This window comes from Danio rerio, chromosome 13, assembly GCF_049306965.1.
Source record: "Danio rerio strain Tuebingen ecotype United States chromosome 13, GRCz12tu, whole genome shotgun sequence".
Lineage (NCBI taxonomy): Eukaryota > Metazoa > Chordata > Actinopteri > Cypriniformes > Danionidae > Danio > Danio rerio.
This window is the reverse complement of record NC_133188.1, coordinates 10,616,575-10,636,699: the sequence shown is the minus strand read 5'-3', so window position 1 is coordinate 10,636,699 and position 20,125 is coordinate 10,616,575. Positions and strand designations below refer to the sequence as shown.

Genomic DNA, 20,125 nt, shown 5'->3' with positions numbered 1-20,125 from the left:
CCATTTTCTGTTTAATGCAAAGATGATTTTTTTCTAAACATAATAGTTTTATAATCAATTTCTGATAGCTGATTTTATTTATCTTTGTCATGATGACAATACATATTTTACATAGTACATAATAATATTTTACTAGATATTTTTCAAGACACTAGTATTCAGCTTAAAGTTTAATTTAAAGGCAATTAAGTAGACAATCGAAACCAATCTATCCTGCTGTCATCCCGTTTAAGTATTTTCCTGTATTTCTCCCGTATTTTTAATATTGTGATATAATGTGATCCGACTGAGAGAATTATGGTTTGCTTTATAATGGCTTGAAAGCACATTGAAATTAATATTAAAACAGCTGCATTCACCCCCTTTTCCATTAAAGCTATGCAACCTCTGAATCAGTCATGTAAATCAGCCTTAATGGTGCTGACTTACAGAGGCGCTTCGTATAAACAAACTGTTCCCAGCTCCTGTACACGCGATTTAAGGAGGAGTGAAAGTGGACACTATTGGATTTGGGTGTGTTTTTAAACAGAAAAATACACCTAATAATATGTAAACATGTCCATCCTGGTGTGTTTTATCTTACAATTAAAGGAGTAAAAACTGTTGAAAGTAATAGAAAGTTTTTATTATAGATCTGTGTATCCTAAAACGGACACCTCTATTATCTAGGGCAGTGGTTCTCAAACTGTGGTACGCGGAGAAATTGTTGAATAATTAAAGTAAACAATTAACACACTTTTAACCCTTTGACGCATACGATAACATCAATGCGATCAGTAAATTGCTTTGAATAGGCTAAACCTTTTATTTTATTTTCAATTGTCTAGAGTTTGTTATGTATTCTATCGTTTGAAGCTAATCTCCTCCCCATATTTGTAACGGTTGTTGCGAGCGTATTCCGTATTTTTTTATATCCCAATGTTGATGGGTATGGTTTAATGACTTGCTTTTCTGGCACACGAAGCCTACTCTAACGCGCAGTAAGCAGATCTAATGTAAATATGTCAATTCAAATCATATATATAAAAATGCATGCAACATCTATTTAAAAAAATATCAAAAGGGGTTTTTATGAATATGATGACATATAGTCTATATTTATAAAGTCCAAGGAATTATTCCAGGTTTTGATAAATAGGCTATTAATACTTTACATTTAAGTAAAGCAGTTTTCTTTTTTACTTTTTAATAACAGTACCATTTTTAGTGAACTTTTAGAAGCACATTTAACTTATATTTTTTACCTGTAAGCACAGTTAATGTTCAAATTATTTATGTCTAAAGTGGCTGACAATATTAAATATTCTTAAAACCAGGAATTAATTTGCCTGGTTTTTGAACTGTGCAGAGCTGCAGCTGCTTAATTAGGCCTGCTACACTACTGCATTTTAATACTGGTCTTTATGGTGGTACTTGGAGAGACAATTTTTTTCTGAGGTGGTACTTGGTGAAAAAAGATTGAGAACCACTGATCTAGGGGATCAAAATGAGAGATTCGCTGCTCTTCAATAAATAATTACAGTAAATTTAATCAATATTTAAATATAGAGAATAAAAACTGAATAAGATTTAATAACTTGATTTCATGTCCATATAAGCCATTGATAAAGGCTAAACCTTTGATGTTATTTTGAATTTTCTATCATTTAAAGCTAATTTCCTCCCCATATTTGTAACTGTTTCAATAGGCTTAAATACAATTAAACTGCTCTGAATGAATAGATTAGGGAATATAGGGTCATATTTTGGGAGTTCTTTTGGGTAGGTTTGAGGGTTTTTTTAGGGAAGTGGGGAGGGGGCAGATCCCATATTTTTACATCCCAGTGTTGACATGTATGAATAATACTGACCTTAAGATGCTTTTTTTTTTTTTAATTAAAACTGCTTTTATTCTAGCTGAAATTAAAACTTTCTTGAGAAGAAAAAATATTTTACGAAATACTGTGAAAAATTCCCTGTTCTGTTAAACATTATTTGGGAAATATATAAAAAAGAAAGAAAAGAAAGAAAAAAAAATCACAGGATAGTAAATAATTTTGACTTTAGCTGTATATACTAGGGCTGCACATTATATGTGTGCATTTGCAATATTACATCGCAGCATCTGCATTATATATATATATATATATATATATATATATATATATATATATATATATACATATATATATATATATATACATATATATATATATATATATATATATATATATATATATATATATATATATATATATATATATATATATATATATATCTGGACTATCATTGTTGATCAGCAATGAAGAATACACAGTGTTATTTTACATTACATTTGATATTCAATAAAAGGTCCAGGACAAAATATCAGGGCTCGAAATTGCGACCATTTTGCGCTCTTCTTATTGGCCCACTGCTCTAGAACTGAACAAGAATGGATTGGTTAATATCAGCTGTCAATCCTTCAGTCAATGCCTTCCTGCTTGGGATGACATGGAGAGAGCTACAACAGCGAAATTGTAAAGCGCTGAAGAGGAGAATGAAAATAACACTGACAGATTTTGTTTTAGAAACCATCTAGTTACAAATAATGACACATCTTAGTAGTGATCATGTGCTGAATGTTAATCCACCATCTATACTTTTCAAAGAGTGGATAAAAGACTTCCATTGGCTTCAAGTCCGCTATGAAAATTCTGTGGGATGGAATTTTCAGGTAACTGTTTGCCACATCTAGCACGAGAAGTTCTGTTTAATCCTGCATTTATTCGGCAGATGCTGTCCACCGTGCAAGTGGCAGCTATATGTAAAATTTAACACCCCGTTCACCATCGCATACTGAGTAAACTAATATCGCTACTCATGAAAAGACCGGTCTTGCTATTAACATGACGTATGCATATAATAAGGTACAGTTTTTGTCAAAAGCATCAGTTCAATATCAGACACCACCCGTGAAAACAGCACAGTTATCTCGTTAACAGATTCATTCATGTCAAGCAGTGTGTGCAGGGCCGGTGAGCGGTCTGTGTATCCTTTTGTCACTCAGTTATGTTATAAAAATGTATTTTCTTGTGAAAACGGAATTTCGTTGAGACATATTTTCCTCACGCACGCATATTTATATATGTATATATTTTTTTATTTTATTTTTGCTTGTTAGTTTGATTAATGTTGATTTCAACTGCAATAAATATGTTTGTATAAAACTTGTAGTAACGGTGCTTATAATTGGTGGGTGCGACTAAATTTTGGCTGATGGGCTTACATTTTTAAAGTTGGTAGCACCGGTGCTACCAATCAAAAAGGTTAATTTCGAGCCCTGAATATCGATGCTGGTTTAATGTGATAATTCCACCCTTGATACATTATTGATGTAGCCAAGTATCAAGATTTATTTAAAGGTACAAAAGATCTAAACTAATTCATCAGCCTTGCTCTGCTACCATTTACCACTCAGGCGAAAGTACAGGAGGTGGTGCTTCTCGTTGTGTCGGATCGAACACATATCAATGTTGCAATTCTACAAAATATATGTGTTATTAATAAAATACATCTTATAAACTTTTTTTATTTTTTTTTACAAATATCATGACAAATTGTGGATGGTTTTCTTGTGCATCGCTGAAATTGTGATCTATCATAATCGGGTGCTAAATGACAATATCGTATCGAATTACTGTACCTGAATGTCTAACTACTTATTTCACTTTTATCTTTGCTCTATCTTATTTATTTACACTTGCATTTTTTTATTAACTCCTCTACATTTATTCCAAGCAAAGTTAATATATTCATTTTAAATAGACCTATTCAAGTCATCTGATGAAACTGCATTAATATGGCAATATATCGTAGAAAAAATATAGCAAATGTCAAATTTTAATAAATATTTAGTAATTTTAGTATATACAGTATAACCTCAAAACCAAAACTGTGAACCTAATTAATAACAGACTTTTAAGGACCAACAATTTGTTGAACTTCAAAGATCAGTTCTTCCCAAAAATTAAATCAGTTCATCCCAAGAAGGAAAATTCTTAATTAGTGTTCCAGAAATCTCTCTGGGGATTGGAAAGACATGAGAGTGAGTAATTGATAATAGAATTTCCATTTTCGGGTAATTTTTAAGTTTTAAACTACTACTAGAATTATATCATTTTTTGCATTTGTTACTCAGAAAAAGTTAGGATAAAATTCAGGATGGCAGTCATCGTGCAAAGCCGAAAAGAAGTTTTGAGGTTTTGGAATAGTGATAGAATATTTGAGGAATATCTATAGAGAATTTCCAGTGATTTCTTTTGCACCAATTCTTCTTTTTAGCTTCTTTTATTAATTATTAATTATTATTCAGCTTCTTTTATTATTTTATTATTGTTCTTTTATTAGAAATCACCACCGAAATTGACTTACTAAATTGATTTTGTTTTGGTTTTAAAGTCACCATTATGTTGTTGACATTATGTGTTCTCTCTGGTTAGGGGTTTTTGGGTTGTTAAGTAAGGGAATCATCTGGCCATTTTTAGTGGACATTGTCTTTTTGGAATTTTTAGTGTGACAACACTATGATAGTATGTGTTATTACTATTGTTATGACATTATTAGTATCATTACCTTTATTATTACTGCTATCACTGACTATTTCTGTAATAATATTAATATTTTTTATTTCTTATTATTATTAATATGAATTTTAAATGCTATTTAAATACAACCAATATAGTTCTTATTGTCATTGTTTATACACCTGTTATATTCATTTTGTTCTGTTGTCGTTTGTGTTCTGTGTATACTGGACACTGTAAAAAAAATTGGGTTCCACACAATTCCTTTATGTTGTCCCAACACAAATCGATTAAGTTAACTTAATTGTTTTTACAAATTTAAATGGATGCAACATAAAACAATTAAGTTGTTTAAAAAATATGGATTGTGTTGTTTCAACTCAGTTTAAGGGTAAACAAGCAGCAAAAGTAATTTGAGTGTAGGTTGTACATTTTTAACTCTTAAATTACAAAAAATTAATAAATAATTAATCAACGAACCATGCATAGGTATACACACCTAACTACAATTCTTTCCATATATTTTCCCAACAATCTATTCATTTTTTTATGTAACTCATTTTACAGGAAAAGTTACCCTACTGTATATCTGGCAAGGCAGCACATACATCAGGCCAAACTCCACATTAATGTTCTCAACAGCCATCTTCACTGGCTGGAGAAGCTTTTCCTGCTCATATGGATTTCAGTAATTTAACTTCCAGCTTCAATAGAATATGACATTGGTCAACTACAGAACCACAAGTTTCAGCAGATACAAACATTCTCATTGGCTTTTCACTTCTTCCCCTATGTTCAATTCACTGCATTCCTCAGTTTAAACAATATGAAAGTGCTAAATGAATCAACTAAAATGTGGCTATTTTTAAATATTTCTGAAAAACATGTAATCATTTTTGCATGCTAATGTTACTTAAGAATTGTGCACAGATTCTGAAAACATTCTGGTTGGTAGTGGTATATGGTATACTGAATGTTGGTGCATATAATACACTATTCTGAATTTCGAAAGGTTTGATAGTTTTACAAAATATCTGAAAGAAAAAGTGTGTAAACAGATGAATATGCATGCATAGCCCTTGCAAAAAAAATACATAAGGACATGGCTATAATACATTTCATCCCAAACTCTTAATCCTACAAATACATGAGCAACATGCACTAGCCTACTTTCACCATCTATTTAACAGGGTTGCTTAAGTTCAAAGACAATTAAAAAGCATCAATTGTAATCAGTGAGCTTGAAAACACTTCCAGAGCATTAACTGAGAAGCTGCCTTCCTAACAGAAGCAAAACACGACCCCCCTGTTGGTGGTGGTTTACTTAAAATCACTGACCATAATGAGTTCTTTTCACTGTAATTTTACTATGGTCAAAAATAGGGAATACCAAATGTGCAAGGCACCAGAATTTCACAGCACAAAGAAAAGATTTGTTATGTATAACTTATGTTATACTGTAACTTAAATATTATTAATGCTTACAAATGTTCACTTACTACAGTAAGTGTAAATCCACATATATATAACCTAAGTACATGTCAATATCCTCACACAGGTCCCAAGTAACAGACATTGCTCGCATCACCTACCTTTTCATAGCAGCTTAACCTGCTGGCAAGCATCTGTTCAGGCCTTGTGAGTCTGGTGCTACCGAAACGCTTATTAAAGTGGACATTAACAAGACGGCGTACCAGCGAAATGCTTGTAACTTGGACAAGCAAGGTGTCGAGATCATTAATTTTAGCGAGAAGAGTCTATAATAATCTCATTGGAGCTCTTACTTTACTGTCATCATTCTCCTGGGCTAGTTCATACAACCGAGATATAAGGATAAAACCCTAAACTTATCAAGCCAACACAGCTTGGACTCGTTACGTACGAGTATTAGTTTAAGCTCTATTACTGTATACAGATTCCCAAGCGATAGGGGTTGACTGCCAATGGAATTTTAATTAACTAACATGAAGGAGGCTGTATTTTTTTACTCAACCCATCCATCTTCTCCATCACCTTCATCGTATCTCCCTTTCAGTTTCTATGGAACGATAAAATTGCCTGGATTTAAGTTATGGCAAGTTTTTGAAGTTCTACAGGCGCCCGTAAATTTGGCGGGCACCTTTGGGAGCCACTGCAGTGGAGCAGGCTATGCCACTATTTCATAGCTTAGATGATTCATGGCTCTCCATGTCGTTCCCACAGAGGCCCCGTAAATCTAAACTCTCACTGCCGTCATTAGGGAACGGGGGGCCGGCAAGCAAAGGCCCGAGGGCCACTTCACATGGACTAACGCTTTTGGTCATTTCACTGCTCTTCACATTTCATTGAGGTGATCCCACCGCAGCCAGACAGACTTCGGAGGATTGTGACCCAAGAGCTGTCACACCGACTTCACCCACGCACACGTCTGGCCTCCCTTCACCCCAGCCAGAGCCAGCTGTCCTACACGCTTGTAAAAATCATATTCCTATTAAGTTATAAAAAGGTTTTGCAACAAATGCACCATTTCATAGGCTTGAAAGAGAGGGAAATGTCAGTGGGAGAGTAAAACTGAGTTATTGCTTCCAGCTTGAAAAAAGCACAGCAACAAGTAACTGATAGAATATTAGGAGAAAAGAGGATAAGAAGAAGCAAAATATAGGAGGACAGGATGAAAAAAATACTCAGGAGGGGTACGCACAGTCCATTTCTTACACAAGCTTCTCAAATCCTTGTTGTAGACACCTGTGCATGTCTAATATTTCAGCGAGTCTCTAAAAAACACATGCTCAGCTCCGATCTCTTAATCCGCGTGGCTCCGTGGAGCATGGTCACATGATATGGCTGGGCCGATGATGATGGTGGGCCACGGTGGTAGGGGTGCTTGGGAGGGGGCAAGCTTAATCTTTTTTAATTCAAATCAAGGAGGTCCCTGGTGGGACACAGGGATGATACCCTATCCGCTGAAATCAGGCTGACCTCCACTTCGGGCGCGCTCTAAATGATTAATGGAGCTGCCTTCCCACTGGTTTCCACGGCAACTGGTAACCGGATAGCCCACAGGAATTCGGCTGCCCGCCCAAGCGAGCGCCAAGGGAGGAGGCAGAGAGGGAGAGTGAGAAAGAGCAAGAGGAAAAAGAGAAATGAAGCAGTGGTACCGTCTGTGTGAGGGAGAGAGATGGGGGTCGAGAAGGATAGTCCCATTTCCAGGAGAGAGGGAAAACAGAGACTTCCGTGAAGATGTGGGGGGAAAGCACAACTTTGGGAGATAGAATGATGAATTAGACTGTAACTCTAGTTGTTGACTATTCTAAATAATTAGGCAGCTGATTAAAGAGATACAGTAGTTAACCCAAAAATGAAAAACTGTTGTTAATTTACTCTTCTTTAGGTCAGCCAAGAACTTTAGAAGATCTTTAACCTCTTAAAGTCAAGTGCTTTTTTGGGGCTTCCGCCTGGATTTTGCCTCCCTAAATTTAAAAGTTTCCCAAATCCACATGCAGAGGTGTACATGTAAAGGTTTGGTATCGTTTTAAAGAAAACCATTTGAATTTTCATAAAACACTGTTGAAGGTAATTAAATTAATTGTACATTGTAATAAATATAATAAAAACAACAATATATATATATATATATATATATATATATATATATATATATATATATATATATATATATATATATATATATATATATATATATATATATATATATATGTTATAATAAACCCTTTCAAAAAAGTTTTTGGTGAACTCAAATTTGAAAGTATACCTTTAAGGTTCTCTGTGGTGTAGGTTGCTGTAAATAATTTTGGTGGTTCCTACACATGTGAGTAATCATAGGGAAATGGAAAAACGTCTCAATAATAATCTATGCAAAAGTTATTCTATTCCAACTGATGAGAGAACGGAACTACTTATTGGGGTATTGGGCCAGTACTGACCTTTAAAATTTAAAGAATGCAGATGTAAATGACGTCACGGACCGTTATCGGGTATGCAGAGTTTAGGAGGATTACCTCCAGCACAAAAAATAAACAAGCAAAATTAAATAAATACCCAGCGTAGCTTCTGATGATACACTGAGGTCTTATAAAGTGAAATGACTGATCTATGCAAGAAACTGAACAGTTTACAGCATTATTACCTTTAAATTAGCATATTTAAATGGTCATAAGTGTGTTCCTAACAGTATAGAACACAAGCTGCCAGTTGCATAATCATGTATACATAGGTGCAATTTCTCACATGCATTTTCTTTTCAGCTTAGTCCCTTTATTAATCAGAAGTCGTCACAGCAAAATGAACCGCCAACTTATCTAGCCTATGTTTTTTATGCAGCGTATGCACTTCTAGCAAGCCATCACTGGGAAACACCTATACACTCTCATTCACACACATATACTACGGACAATTTAGCTTACCCAATTCACCTAGCGCAAGTCTTTGGACTTGTGGGGGAAACCGGAGCACGCATAGAAAATCCACGTGAACATGAGGAGAACATGCAAACTCCACACAGAAATGCCAACTTACCCAGCCAAGGCTCGAATCAATAACCGTCTTGCTGTGAGGCGACAGCGCTACCCACTGCGTAGGGCTGTAGGATTTGACGTAAAAATCTAAATCTCAATCAATTGAACATTTTAACTCGATTATAATTAATGAACGCTTCTTTTATTTATTTATTTAGTCATTTTAAAAAAATATGATATCTCAAGGCATCTCTGGCACAGCTTCCAATTATCGTCAATGTAGTCCAAACATGCAACGTGTAGTTATGCGATCGCGCGAAGGCTGCGCTAGACCATACCCGTGAGTTCAACACAGAAGTAAATCAGCCCTAACAGAGCGGGGTCACGTGATTCCACACGTCCTAGGGAAAGTAATTGAAAAAAAAAATGACCAGGAAAATTTAGATTTATTATAGGCTCTGAATGTCAAGTTCAATTACTTTTTGATTAATCGCCCAGACCTACCACTGCGCCATCCAGCAGACTTTGTTTTTTTGTTTTTAAAATAAGTACACTTTTTTTTTTTACATATTTCCCAGCATCCTTAATAAGCAATACTTCAATACTTCAATGAGCAATACAACTGACACACCTTCCCTCTCTGTTGTAATCCTACAGCATCATGTAAGTTTGCATCCATGCATAACACATGTAAAAGGAAGCCCAGGCTCTACACCGTCATGAATGTGTACAGATGTAGCGCAGCTAACATTACAACTATCGACATAGCACTGTGCTTAAATTACCTCCGTGTCTGGCCATCAGCCACAACACATGGGCTGGGCAACTTTTAAAATAGCTGCCGAGCCTATTGTCCATCCATCTGATTGATGAGTTAATCCATGTTAACTTGATGGGACCTCTTGTGCTTAAGTGGCCTTTACTGGGAAAGAGGCTACATGGGGATTGATATCGATAGAAACTCAAGGTCTGAATTGATCTGTCCATCAGGTTCACGGCCAGACAGTGTCCTTTAATAGATAAAGGAAAACAATGATGGAACTTGACCAGTAATGTTACTGAACATGTGTAGCAGATTAGCCGGCAATTGTGAAGCATATAAACTAATGTCTTACTAGTAAAAATATGATTTGATATCCAAAATGGGGGTGACACGGTGGCTCAGTGGTTAGCACTGTCGCCGCACACAAAAAAGGACACTAGTTCAAGTCGTGGCTGGACAAGTCAGCATTTCTATGTGGAGTTTGCATGTTCTCCCGGTTTCCCCACACAGTCCAAAGACATGTACTATAGGTGTATTAGATGAACTGAATTGGCCATAGTGTGTAAATGTGAGAGTGTGTTGGTGTTTCCCAGTACTGAATTTCAGCTAGAAGTGCATCCGCTGCGTAAAACATATGCCGGAATAGTTGGCAGTTTATTCTGCTGTGGCGATCCCAATAAATAAGGAACTGAGCCAAAGAAAAATGAATGCAGATAGATACAGATAAACAATCTTGATCTTATTGGGCTTCAAGCACAACGCAGACCCAAGGAGACCTCATTCTGCCTCAGCTTCTCTGTATGTGTGTGTTTGTGTGTGTGTTTGGGAGTATTTAGTGTCAAGCTTATTGTTGCGGTTGAAGGTAAAATCAGCTGCTAAGCTTTCACAGGAAACCACACAGACAGAAAGCGCTCCATACTGCCCAGTCTGTGTATTGAAATACCATCCCTGAGAGTGTGTTGTGGGGGTGTGTGTATGAGAGTGTGTATTGGAAGACGTTCACAGTATCATCGAAGGTATCTGTGTACATGGTGTTGCTTCTCCCGCAACATCCTGTCACTCATCGATACAGCCACAGTTTTGGATTGAATTTCTCCAAAGTTTTTGCAGCGGACGATGATGCAGCTTTTGCAGCATCAGAATACAGTTGTTAGTCATTCAGACGACTGCTTTCACACACATTTCAAAATGACAACTGCATGCTATAAAGAAACTCACACTCTTCTTTTTTATAACTCACAACTGTATTTCCTGCTATGTAAACTGGAAAATTCTTCATCGCTGCATTAAACAGTGCAAGAGCCGCTCTCTGTGCTGGATGTAATGTTTTGGGTTTCATGCGTGATTTCGTTAACTTACAGAGATGCCGATATGAGCAGTGTTTCATGTGAAGATTTGGATTACATTAGTAGAGCATGGTACAGAAACCTGACTGTACAATCAAAATATTAGGGTGGGAAGGAAGCTATTACACTGAAAAAAAATATTCAAAGATGATTCCTTGGATTAATACTTTTTACGGCAAGTGGTTGTAAACAAGTTATTTGGGCTGAATTTAAACAAACAAATTAAGTTGAACATTATTAAACTTAATTTGTTTGTTTAAATTCAACACAAATAAATTGTTTGCAACCGTTCTGCATGCAACACTTTTTTCAGTGTAGATGAGTTGTATGTTGTATCAGTTTTAGGTCCCACTTTATATTAAGTGGTCTTAACTAATATGTACTTACACAGGAATTAATATCGCAATCATATCTTTAAAATGCGATATGATTATTTAAATGATGTGCATGCTTTCGGTTTCATTTTCACTGCTAAGTGCTGTTCATACTTCGTGCACAGCTCTCAAACGATCACTGTGTGCCACATATTGAATATTATTTACAACTTTATTACCTGTTACTCACAGCATATGCAGATTCTGTTCACTAAAGGAGAGGTGCGTGCGTCTATCATTAGGGTGCTCAGCTGCACATTCAGCAGCTCATGTCACGTGTAATTTTAAAAAAATGACATTTTTAAGTGAATTATACCATATATATATACAGTATGTGACTCTTTTAACATCCTTTGGAGGTGTCCATGTCGCTGAGCAACGTGTGTGAAACAATGAAAAGTCTCGTGCAGCCGCCTTTGCTTCTCTCCTGAACTTGAAAATATGATTGGCAGAATCGTAGAAATGCTGGATTAAGGTTGTCTAGGGAGTCGAATCGAGATCGCGATCTTTTTAAGATTAATTGTGCAGCTCTACTCCAAGCCATGCCCATTCTTCCTCTCTCCTCAGATGGAATGGCGGGCCAAATCAAAGGTTACTATGGGCTAACATTTGCCCATTGGCCCTAGTTTGGGCATCCCTGCTCTATCTATGATTCTAAACAAGTGCATAAGCTAGAAAATATTACTGTCAAATATTTTTTTAAAAATTGGAAATGTGGTACCAACTAAACCACTGCTCAATGAAAAAAAGTGATGTGGACTTTACATTCGCATTTGTTAACACCCCCCCCCACACCACCACCCAAATGTGTTGAATATTTTACATTAATTAATTTAAAATACACTCCAATGAGCGGTAATCAGCAAAATCTAGGTTATAAACATACATTAACTAAAAATATATAACTGGGTCTAAAAAATGACAAATGATTGGACACTAATGTATTATAATATGCCATGGTTTCCGCTACATTCATTTTTCCTTGGCGGGGCGCCACGCCAAAACTCATCCCGCCACGGCTACATTAAAGCTTCTCATTCAAAACATTTTATTTTTTTAAATAGCGGGTGATAATCGCACCAAAACGTTTTAAAAGGTAAGTGAATTAAAACAGCACAATCTTTTCTGTAACCGTAGTAGTGCTGTGCATCATTTGTTTAACCCTTTAAGGTGACATGGTGACTGACTGACAGGTGCGTGCTGCCAGCAAACACGACGTATAGCCGTTACTTCAGGACGCATTAATGCTGCTCTGTAGGTCTATTGAAGACATTCATAAATATTCCTAGCAAATCTAGTAAATGCTGAAGACATACTTGTTACATAAACTCACTAAATCGCACTTCAGCAGCGTTTATTTCAGCGCACAAGAAGATCAGCGCTGTTGAAGTGGCTTATATTTGAAAGGGCGTACAAGAAGTTTTGTGCACAAGCAGAGGAAATCGGCGATTGAAGAGATTCGCATGCTCGTAGGCTATTACATAAATGCTATCTCGACTTCTAATACTGCGCTCCTGACATTTGTCTTTGAAATAACGCCACAGGTAGTTGGTAGATCTGTGTAAAAAATGCCTGCAGCCACAGCTCGAAAAAATCCTAAAGGAAACACTGTATAGACTTTGATTCACACAGACTGCTTCAATCTTCTGTTGTAAATGAAAGAATTCCTTCTGTTGTAATTGTAAAAGATGTTTTGAGAAAAGGACCAATAACCAAAATGTAGCCATAGCAAAAAAACTAACCTTGTTTCAAAATCAGATTATTCATCACAGAATTAGGTGTTAAACGCTCTGGAACACTATAGTTGGTAAATGTCATTTTATGGCACTGCACACATTTGTTACATTTTTAATTTGTGTATGTGTGTATGCGAGTGTGTTGATGGACTGCTGCAGTGGGGGTATCACTGACAGACTGACAGGCCAGTAAACCCAATCTGACCTCTTTCTTCAGTTTCCTCTGTTTCCTGCACAATCTCACAAGCCTTTCTAGAGCTGCCGCTGGTCACTCACACCGGCAGCTGGAGCCCACAGAGAAAACAGCAGTGTTGAGCTCAAGCACTTTCAACTCTCCAGTCTCTTTGAGGACGCAAGATGGATGTGCTGGTTGGAGTCTCTCATTAGTCCACACTGTGAGAATAACGACAGATCATTAGACTGATGTGTTTGCAGGAGACTCAATAGTTTGCTACAAACTGCCATTGAATTGCAAAGTATGTGTGAAAATATTTTACAAATGTAAGCTCAAAACAAAATTATAAACACACAAAAAATGATTAGTTAAATAATACTAATTTAAAAATGTGACATGTAGGGGCCTCTTGACATAATTAAAAAAAATATCAATAAATTAATTGATTACCACAAATAACATTGATTTTACTAATGTCACTAGTAATAAGCACATTTTTAATTTAATTTGAAATTTATTATTTATTCTTACATTTACAAACATTTTCAAAACATTACTATTTACCAGTTTTCATTTACAATTATAAATACATTTAAAGGTTAAAGTAAAGAATAAAAGTAAATGCAATTTAATAAAACTGTTAATTTTATATTTATGTTAGCTTAGGTCCATTAAATAATATGAAAATATATTCATATTACAACTTTTTATTTTATACTTTCCTTTTATTATTGGTCAATCAAATTTAACTTTAAGGGCTCTATATTAACAATCTAATTGCAAAGTCTAAAGAACATGGTACAAAAACATGGGCATGTCCAAATCCATGTTTGCTATTTTAAGGATGGAAAAATACACTCTGGGCCCTATCATACACCCGGCGCAATGTGGCGCAAGGCGCGGCGCAATAGTCTTTTGCTAGTTTCAGCTTGGCGCAAGAGTCGTTTTGAGGCGTTGCGCTACGCTATTTAAATAGCAAATGCATTAGCGCTCATATGTGCGCACATAGGCGTTCTGGTCTAAAAAGGAAGGAGTTCTGAGGCGGACCGCTGGCGCGTTGCTATTTTGAGAAACTATAATAGATTTTTCATTAGACCAAAACAAACCCGGTCTAAACTCCGGCGCAGAGTTGCGCCTCGCTTACGCACTGCTTAATACGCACAAAAGAGCAATAGGCAAATATCTTTACATATATAAAAAATTAAATATTAAGGATATATATAGGATATAATAAGAATAGATATAGGATAAAAATATAAAGGATTAAAATATTACAAAACATATTATTTTCTAGCCTACATATATGAAAAATCACTGCTTTTATGCCTTCTTCATCTCGGGAGGCTTTTTCAGTTCATTCATAACAATTTGCTTTTGTATAATGTTATTATTATTAGCAGTATTATTTATTATATCCATATTTATATTTGTTTTTATTAAAAACAAGCTTAGATTTGCCCACCTGTCAGGTTTTAGACCATATGGGGCACAGCATGTGTTTTAGTATATAACTCAGGTTTTTGAGCACATTTTGCTATTATTATTCATTTATTCGTTTGCTGGAAATTGGAACTGAATTTAGAAATAGTTTTGAAACGAATATTTGCGCTTAACAAACAAAATTATTTATTTATAGACTAATTGATGTCTGTGCGTAAAGGTTTCCCTATCCAAGAGCGAAAGTGAAAGTAGATCCATTATCTCTCATTCTCACGCAGTAGATGCTCTGTTTAACAGTTTTCTGTTAAAAAAACTGTTAACTGTTTGCTAGTGAAATGCTCATTTTTTTGCACTTAGACTTACTTTGTGTCCTGTAATTAGCGAATGCACTCTTGGCGCGACGCAGCTGGCTCTTAAAGGGAATGGGAGATGAGACTCTAATTGGTTTATTCTCAAAACACACCTATAACTCATTAAGGAAATAAACTCAACCCTTTTAGACCATGCGCCATGGCGCAAAGCAGATTTTCCCGTCCTTAAATTAGCAAAAATGCGCTCTGACATGCCCTGAAAGTGTTTGTGCCCTGCGTTTTGCGCATGGACCGTCAAAATAGAGCCCTCTGTGTCCCGGCTCACGGTCTAACAGGGTTGTGCTTATTGTCTTAATGAGTTATGGGTGTGTTTTGAGCATAACCTGCATTAAACCAATCAGAGTCTCATCTCCCTATCCCTTTAAGAGTCAGTTGCATCATGGCATGGTGCATTTGATATTTACATGGCGAATTGTAAGTGGAAAAACTGACTGCTTCACTAGCGAGAAAACAGTTAAACAGACCATCTGCAGTGCAACGCTAGAGAAGAGGTCTTCTCCATTCAGACCCTTTACACTTTACTTAGTAAGGAAACGGTGGAAACTTACTAAACTGATATATATATATATATATATATATATATATATATATATATATATATATATATATATATATATATATATATATATATTATAGACAAAATCATTTTTGTAATATTTTATTCCTTTAATTCTTATTCATTTGTAAAGATATTTGTATATTGCTGTACACGTGTGTATTAAACAATGTGCAAGCGTTTGGACTGGCACAGGCGCTGGACCATCTGCACTGGACTTTAGACCAGTTTTTAATAGTCTATTTCAGTTCCTCAAAATAGCAACAATACCCCAACAATGCACCTTAACACACCTCCTTTCTAGACTGACACACCAATGAGTCCACAAAGCGGCGCAAATGAATTTACTGTTTAAACAACGTGGTACAAAATGTGCAAATTAGGGTTGCACTGGTCTGAAAATAGTAACAAAGCGAACCAAACATGTCTTGCGCCTTATTAGGTGTATGATAGGGCCCAATGTGTTGGTTAACAAATGGGAAGCCTTATAGTGTTACCGTTTTGCCATCATTGTTTTCTTGAGGTAAAATATTTACAAATGAACCAAAATCTGAGAATTAACTGCCAAAGCATATGCTGGAAAAAGATGATATTTTTCTCCCTGAATAAGCGGAATACATTTCACTCTCTGTTCTGAAGAGCTGCCCGCCACCATTTTGCTGAAATTATGGATAATGATGGTGACCTGTATCCGTAAGTCACAGTGTTTACTTTCATAAACAAGTTTATGACATGAATTGCGGAATTCAGACTGTGTAAACCAAAGGCAGCAGAAATGTTTAGTCACAGTGGAAGATCTGACACATATGACTACCAGCCGTGGGGCTGCTGGGAACAGAAAGACAAGCACACAAACAACTTTAATCCATGAGCAGATGACAGTGTATGACCTGAAATGGGATGAGAAAATCCACATCCTATAGCCCTGTGTATATGTCAGGCATCTCCAAATCAAAATTTAGTCAAGCATTTAAAAGAAATTTGAGATGATTTAAGGGCTGTTTCTGATGAGATGCTTTACTCAGTTGCTTCAGAAAACGTGAATTTGCCGTATTGTTGTGTCTAGGTTAATGTCAAAAGTTTAGTGTAAAAGTGAGTAATATTAAACTTGTAATATTTGTTTTATTTTTACATATCTGGTAATATTAATTTCTATTGTTATATTTCTATTCAAAGTTTGGGGTAATGCACTGTAAAATAAAAAAAATAATTTTAATTAGCCCTTCTGTGAATTTTGTTTTTCTTTTTTAAATATTTCCAAAATAATGTAAAATAGAGCAGGTGATTTTCAACAGAATTGTCTATATTTTTTCTTCAGGAGAAAGTCTTATTAGCTTTATTTTGACAAAAAAAAAGCAGTTTTACACAAAAAAAAAAACCCTTTTGAGATCAATATTATTAGTCCTCTTATTTAATTGTCTACAGAACAAACCATTGTGAGTTGCCTAATTACCATAATTTGCCTATGATTAACCAAGTGAACCTGGTTAAGCCTTTAAATGTCTATTTAAGCAGTATAGAAGTGTCTTTAAAATATCTAGTAAAATATTAATAGATAGTATTATTTAAAGATAAAATAAATCAGTTATTAGAAATGAATTATTAAAACTAATATGTTTAGAAATGTGTTGGGAAAAAATCTTTTTTACTTTAAGCAAAAATTGGGGGGGGGGATATACAATTCAGGAGAGCTAATAAATCTGACGTTAACTACATTTATTTAAAAAGATCAAATGAAATTTGTAATAATTATTTTAATTTTGATAATGTTATTTTTGCATTAATAAAAAACACATTTATAATGTTATAAATATTTCTATTTAAAAATATGATAATTTAAACGTGAGAATTGTGGAACTAATCAAAATATTCAATCATTATTTTCTTTTTGACTTAGTCTCTTTATTAATCAGAGGTCGCCACAGTGGAATGAATCACAAATTTATCCAGCATCTGTTTTACGCAGCAGATGCCCTTCCAGCCACAACCCAACACTGGGAAACACCCATACACTCTTGCAACCAACAATGCTGTGTGTAGACCATTATTTAAAATAGTCAATCTTCAAATGACTTTAACATTCATTATTTAAAACAGTAAAAACATGGCCAACCATTTGGTGGAGAGGCAGTCAAATGGTTATTATATAATTTAACTTATATATTAAATATATTCTACATTATTTCACAACTTTTTTGATCAAATAAATACATTCTTGGTGAGCATGACACAAAAACAAAAGAAAAATCCAAACTTTTTACTATTGCAGGCACTACAAACAAGAACAAAAATGGCCACATACATGAACAAAGTTTTAGTTCATGTGTGTAGTTTAGTTTAGTTTAGTGTGTATTAGATGAAAAATCAGCAGTTATGATCAGTCAATGGGCACATGAGAGTTCAACAGTAAGTTTGCCCCCTTCGTCGGAGGCTGTTCGAACTGAGTTGCATGATTAATGAGAGAGGGAAATGGGGTCATGTTGTATTAAGAAAATGTGTGTTTAAACCCAAAACCAGCACAGAGCTCTAGACTAATGCATCAGTTATCGACTGGACACCTGAGACCTGCAGGACCATCCATCCACACACTGCTCCGTTTACTCACTTTCTTCCTTCAGATAGTCCTTTTAGCCCTTTATTTTCACTCACTTTCTTGCAATCCCCTCTTCCCCATCCAAAATTTCCCTCATTGTCGATTCTCTCTCTGCTTCAGAGCACAATAGGCTCTGTGTCAGTGTGATTGCATGTTTATAGGGAAGCCATGACGGTTAACACTCAATCCTCTCTCAATCCTCTCAGTGGATGGCAACTCGATACATATGATTTGTTGGGGATACAACAGCATGGCCTCAGGTCCCAACAGCTGAGATTATTTCCATCTCTAATGCTAGTAGAGCTGTACCAGTCTCGTTGAGTTAAGAACCATGATTATTTGTTTAGATTTAAGAGCATGATTACTTACTGATTTTTGCCAATTGCTGCGTTCCAAGTATTCTAATTCCAATTAATTATTAAAGAGCTTATGGAATTAAACTATGGATATATACCTAGACATAGTTAAATAATAAGAGTTCAAGTATATGGAAATGATTTTACATGCAAGAGTAAAATCCCAGTGAAAAACAAGCCAATCGGAACAGCACACAAACTCTTATGATCAACTATTAATATGCACACCCCAGGCTGTTGACTGGCCATTGTTTCCTAGTGACCGCTTCCTCCAACAATATTATTTTCTTTATTTTTAAGTTTATTTAAGCATGTACTAAGCTTGTATTAGGATATACAGATTGTACATTTATATAGCACCACCTCAAAGAGTCGTAGAGTCTATTTATATTTAACTGTTGTTAGTTTAACATGCTTTCCCAGAGATGGGTTGCGGCTGGAAGGGCATGTGCTGCGTAAAAACTTGATGGATAAGTTGGTGGTTCATTCCGCTGTGGCAAACCCCGGATTAATAAAGGGACTAAGCCGAAAAGAAAATGAATGAAAGTTTAACATGCATATTGTGGAATTGGTTCCATTTGAAGAGCCCTTGATTGCTACACTTTAAAAAGTGATTAGTTACTTAAAACGAGTAAACCAATTGCCTGAAATACAAGTTGACTTAACAAAAAGAAAATAAACCCATTGAAACTTGGAAAAGTTAAGTTGACTTTTTATACTTATGCTAATTGTACTTTTTCAAAGTCAACTAATCCCTTTGTGTCAGACTATTTTAGCACATCTGTTTTCAAACTATTACTGTAATTATCACAATATTACATATTTGGTGCTTTATTAAGTCGATAAAATCTACAATTATAGCCTGTATTAAATTTAGAAGACAAACTGGAGTCTGGAAGAGCAGATTTATTTTTGTTACTGTCATTTTGCTAGGTACAGAAACGCTGAAAAAAAAACAAGTATAATAAATGTTTATTGGAAAAAAGTGATTAGTTTACTTTCATAAAAAGAAAAAGTGAATACAACTTGCATAATTATAAAAATTAAGTCAACTTAACAGTTTCAAGTTACAATGCATTTATTTACATTATTTTTGTAAAGTCAATTTGTTTGTTTAAAGACAATTGGTTTACGCGCTTTAAGTAATTAATCACTTTTTTTCAGTGTATGTACAGTACATACACTCAAAAATGTATTGAATAACATTATTTGTGCTTTACATGTTTGGCTGGTAATTTGATGTGTAAATGTTTTAGTTTAACTGTTTTCCTACAGTTAACGAAAGACAAGTTGACAAGTTGACAAGCCATTGACAAGTCTAACGGCAATTTGTGTTTTAAGTGTATTACGGTAGGGGAAGCCCAAACACATGTTCTGGTTCTGAGTGAGGTACTGTACATGACCTCAGATGCTCATC

At 35.2% G+C, this 20,125-nt stretch overlaps 2 long non-coding RNA genes across 4 annotated transcripts in view; one reads left to right on the top strand and one right to left on the bottom strand.

Annotated features, from left to right (window-relative positions):
- The window catches only part of LOC103911981 (uncharacterized), a 79,304-nt gene that overhangs the window by 26,116 nt on the left and 33,063 nt on the right, over window positions 1–20,125 (top strand). The gene's annotated exons all lie outside the window — the stretch shown is intronic.
- LOC141377137 (uncharacterized) overlaps window positions 1–20,125 on the bottom strand; it is a 55,687-nt gene that overhangs the window by 14,011 nt on the left and 21,551 nt on the right. For 2 of the 3 annotated variants that reach the window (XR_012389170.1, XR_012389169.1), the window contains exon 3: window positions 13,423–13,610. This is a non-coding gene — a long non-coding RNA (uncharacterized lncRNA). Of the gene's footprint in view, window positions 1–13,284; window positions 13,611–20,125 lie in introns of those variants that run through there. The other variant, XR_012389168.1, reaches the window with a different exon arrangement.